Below are 5323 nucleotides of genomic sequence, written 5' to 3' on the forward strand. Positions count from 1 at the left end.
GCTGCCACCTTCCATTCCACTTCCTAGACATAAGGGTAGATTTCCTCCTTTAGCTCATACGTTGTGGTGACTGATTTGCACTAGCAAAGTATGTGATGATATCAGACCCATATTTTATTGCCAGATCTTAACAGAATATAATTCTTTTGACAGAAGTAGCAGATACTACATATATACTATTATGCCCCAGACATGCACACACATGCACTCACACATACCCACATGCACCCACACACAAGTACCGATGCACCTGTAGGCACGCACATGAGCTGTGAGATGGTAGTAGACGCAGACGAGAGACCTGTGTTTATATGAAAAAAACTGCTACTGCACCAGTGGGTTGTGTGTGCAGCAGCGCACCGGCCCGAGGGGCATATGGGGCACTGGCCAACTACAGACATTGAGTGCCATCCTTCACCAGCGAATTCGACAGACCAGCGATGATCACCCCAACCAGACTAGCCAGTGAATCAGAGCAACAACGCCCCTCCTGCACGTCCCTGCCGGTACTTCTGTCCTGGGAAGACAGTGCAGTCAACAGTGGCAGACGGCTCTCTCACATCCTGGCCACCACGGGAGCAACATCATCAAGGGAGAGGTACCCCAGCCTAGCTAATAACCCAGAGCCACAATGTCCCTCCTACACACCTCTGCCAGCACCTCTGCCCAGGGAAGGCAGTGCAGTTGACAGTGGTTGATGGCTCGTTCACTTCTTGGCCAACACAGAAGCAACATCATCGAGGGTGATGTATTTCAGCTGAAGGCATGACTGGGCAGGACGACAGGCCACCCTGGGGGACCCTCTGTGCTGCAGGACCCCCAGGGGGAGGGACTGGGAGCTGGCAGACATGGGTCCAGACCAGTGGTTCCCAACCTTTTTTCTGCCCTTATCCCCCTTCAACCAGTTCATTTGTTCAGATTTCCCCCTTCATAGGATGACTACAAAATTATTGAATTTTGACCAAAATTATCGAACATAGTCACTACAAAAGGCAATCATAAATTTTGATTCATATTTGTGCAGTATATAGTATGTGAAGAAAAATCAAGTCACAATATATATATATATATATATATATATATATATATATATATATATATATATATATATATATATATATATATATATATATATATATATATATATATATATATATATATATTTTTTTTTTTTTTTTTTTTGGCCAATACCTAGTCTTTTTTTTTTTTCCTCAGTAGATCTTTCTCCTGGAATCCTAAAATTTACCAAAGGGGAAAATTTACCCCAGATTGGGAAATACTGGTCTAGGCACTAAAGGATGTCATGCTACTATCTACTTGTCGCAAACCAGCGTGTTTTTACTTGCATTGGCATTAAGCCAAGGTGTTTCCAGAACACACTCAGTGCATTGAACTGCTGAGTAACTGATGTGGAGGTTCAAATAAATCTGAGCTTCATGGAAAGGTGCCATGTAGGGAAATGAACCCAGGACCTGAGCATGAAAGCATGCCATGTTACTGATCAAGCTACATCACATGTTCAAGGACAGTTAAGGGCTTATGTTTGGCTCATTACATAACTTACTTCCTCCTCATCTTTGATCAGTTGTTTGAGATTTCATAAGGTTAGACACTGTTGGCACTAGTGGTTCAGGTAGGTTGATTGAAAAAAAAAAAATCATACGGCGTCGTAGGGTCTTGCCCAATGAGCTGATGAGCACCGAACCCTTCAGTGACTGTAACAGGCGAACCATGAAAGAAGGTGGCACTGCAGACCACGCATCAAGCCTCCCACCGCGACAAAGTGACTCCCCATGATGAGGGGGTTTAGGCAGATCTATAATTCCTTCATCCCACTAGTGCCACCACTATATTGCCTCAAACCAATTTGTTTCCATTTATATAACTTAAAACTAGGGTGTAACCACAAAATACCCAGCAGATTGAAATACTGAGTAGTGGGGGACTTCTATGCAAAGGTTTACGCCAGATGTCTCACGGGTCACTCGACCATTGGCTTGAAAAAAAATCTTAACTTTCTTGCCTTCATGCTATAAGCTCTTCATTAAGTTATCAGCACACATAACTGATATAGTCAATTAACCTTGCAGTAAAAAAAAAAGAAATGTAGGATAACCATTGTATTTTCCTGAAAACCAAGCCAGATTGTTCAACGTTTTGCAACACCAAAATCAATCTCTCTCTCTCTCTCTCTCTCTCTCTCTCTCTCTCTCTCTCTCTCTCTCTCTCTCTCTCTCTCTCTCTCTCTTGTTAAAACAATAAATCAAAACGAATTTACTCCGACCTCTAGAAATGTTAAATTGTAGGATTACTCGACATCTGCGCGTGTGAACAGCGTGTCAGATGTACGATTCGATGCCTCATTTGCGTTCTGCCATCATAGCATCTCCCTGCTGCTCTGTGGATGAATTCGGTGGTTGATATATTTAGCTCGTGGTTTCTTGGGACGGTTTGATTGCTCATATATATTATTTTCGTGTCTAATGTCATTGTTCTTACATTCTATGTGATCTTCATTCTCTCAAAAAAGGCTTCTTTTGGTTTCCAAATTTCTCATGAAAAAAAGAAAAAAAAAACTGATGTCAGTGGAGTACTTGGGTCACATATAACACAGTGGTGTATATCTTTACCGCTGCAAATTGTTCGTTCTAGAGATCTTGATTTTTCATAAAATTTATCGTTTCCTCCGCGTACTCACGTTACCTCGCACTGTGATAGTCTGCATGCAGTGTTGGGAGGTTTAGTTAAGTAAGAGGCGTCTTCAGTCCTTCGCAAGTGCCCCGGAAACAGGCATTTTTCGACGCGTACCTTTCGTGCAGGTCTCCTGGGAGCTTCGGAACCTTACAACTAGCCCGGGGGGCCACAAGCTTTCTAAGGGATTATTTCACAGTCGCTTCCTGTTGTTGTGATCGTTACCAATGAGTGGTGATGTCCGCCTCCAACGACAAATCCGGTTTCACAGACGTTTCTTTTCTCGGCGTTGTTTGTTTTGATCCTTACCAGAAATTGAAACCTTTGATAACGCTGGCTTGGGCTGCTGGGCCTCCCCAATGGAGCTTACCAATGCATTTATTTCTTGCAAATATCACAAGCTCTTATGCTTTTGTACTTGTTTTATTTCCTGAATTGTATATTAAAATTATTTAACAATACAACAACATTTTAGGCGTTTTCAGTAGTGTCACCGACAAGTCAAACGCTCTGCCCACAAGACAAACGGTAGCATACGTGCTCAGCAGAGCGTTTGCCTTTCCAGGCCTAAAGGCAAACAACTAATCAGCAAGTAGTAGAACATCAGAACATCATTTAAGTTCCTGTTGGAATGTATTTTGAAGAACAAAATATAGAATATAATGCTTTTTGAGACCAGATTGGTGTTGTATAAAGAAATATATCTTTTCTTGTCATTTCACATTAAAAAGAACCAGAAAGTGGGTGGGAGAAGAGGGTTATTTTTTTTTTTTTTTTGTTTATTCCTCATACTTATATGTAAATCAGCATAAATAGACAATTAAAAGTAATCTAGACTGAAACAAGAGTTCTGAAGTTTTTTTTAAATTTTTTTTTTATTATGTAGGGGGGGGAACCGGTCAAGAGCAACAAAAAAAAACATAGTAATAAAAAAAAAAAGGCCCACTGAGGTGCCGGTCCACAGAGTCGAAAGCGATAGTAAGAAGCTACAGGATAAGTGTCTTGAAACCTCCCTCTTGAAAGAGTTTAAATCATAGGAAGGTAGAAATACGAAAGCAGGCAGGAAGTTCCACAGTTTACCAGAGAAAGGAATGAATGATTAACTCTTCCATTAGAGGGGTGGACGGAATGGGGTGAGAGAAGGAAGAAAGCCTTGTGCAATGAGGCTGCAAGAGGAGGGAAGGCATGCAGTCAGCAAGATCAGAAGAGCAGTTGGCATGAAAACAACGGTAGAAGATAGCAAGAAGTGCAAGATTGCGGCAATGAGAGAGAGGCTGAAGACAGTCAGTTACAGGAGAGGAGTTGATGAGACGAAAAGCTTTTGATTCACCGTCTAAAAAAACGGTATGAGTGGAACACCAGTTAGAACAGAATTAGCAGCTTGGGGGTATGGTAAGAACTGCCGGAGATGTCTCAGAATGCCTGACTTCATAGAAGCTGTTTTAGCTAGAAACGAGATATGAAATTTCCAGTTTAGATTATAAGTAAAGGACAGACCAGGGATGTTCAGTATAGAAGAGGGGGACAGTTGAGTGTTACTGAAGAAGTGGGGGTAGTTATCTAGAAAGTTGTATCAAGTTGATAGATGGAGGAATTGAGTTTTGAGGCATTGAAGTTTGCTCTGCCCAATCAGAAATTTCGGAGAGATCAGAAGTCAGGCGATTTGTGGCTTTCCTGCTAGAACTGTTTACTTCCTGAAGGGTTGGGCGTCTACGAAAAGACATGGGAAAATGCAGGTTGGTATCACTACCATAGGAGTGAAAAGGACAAGAAATTTGGTTTAGAAAATAACTGACGAATAATAGGAAGAGAGTAGATGACAGGACAGAACCCTGAAGAACACCAATGTTAATAGATTTAGAAGAACAGTGACCGTCCACCACAGCAGCAATAGAACGGTCAGAAAAGAAGCTTAAGATGAAGTTACAGGGAGAAGGATAGAAGCTGTAGAAGGGTAGTTTAGAAATAAAATCTTTGTGCCAGACTCTATCAAAAGCTTTTGATATGTCAATGGCAACAGTAAAAGTTTCACCAAGATCCCTAAAGGAGGATGACCAAGACTCAGTAAGGAAAGCCAAAAGATCACCAGTAGAGTGGTCTTGATGGAACCCATACTGGCGATCAGATAGAAGGTTGTGAAGCGATTGATGTTTCAGAATCATCCTGTTGAGGATAGATTAAAAACTTTAGAGAGGCAAGAAATTAAAGTAATAGGACGGTAGTTTGAGGGATTAGAATGGTCACCATCTTTAGAAACAGGCTGAATCTAGATAAACTTCCAGCAAGAATAAAAGGTAGATGTTGATAAAGTTGAAAGAGTTTGACTATGCAAGGTGCAAGCACGGAGGCACAGTTTCAGAGAGCAATAGAAGGGACCCCATCAGGTCCATAAGCCCCTCTATTGGAAGAGTTAATCATTCATTCCTTTCTCTGGTAAACTCTGGAACTTCCTGCCTGCTTTCGTATTTCTACCTTCCTATGATTTATACTCTTTCAAGAGGGAGGTTTCAAGACACTTATCCTGTAGCTTCTTACTACCGCTTTCGACTCTGTGGACCGGCACCTCAGTGGGCCTTTTTTTTTTTTATTACTATGTTTTTTTGTTGCTCTTGACCGGTTCCCCCCCCCCTAC

The sequence above is a fragment of the Scylla paramamosain genome, chromosome 5 (assembly GCF_035594125.1).
Source record: "Scylla paramamosain isolate STU-SP2022 chromosome 5, ASM3559412v1, whole genome shotgun sequence".
In the NCBI taxonomy this organism is placed as follows: domain Eukaryota; kingdom Metazoa; phylum Arthropoda; class Malacostraca; order Decapoda; family Portunidae; genus Scylla; species Scylla paramamosain.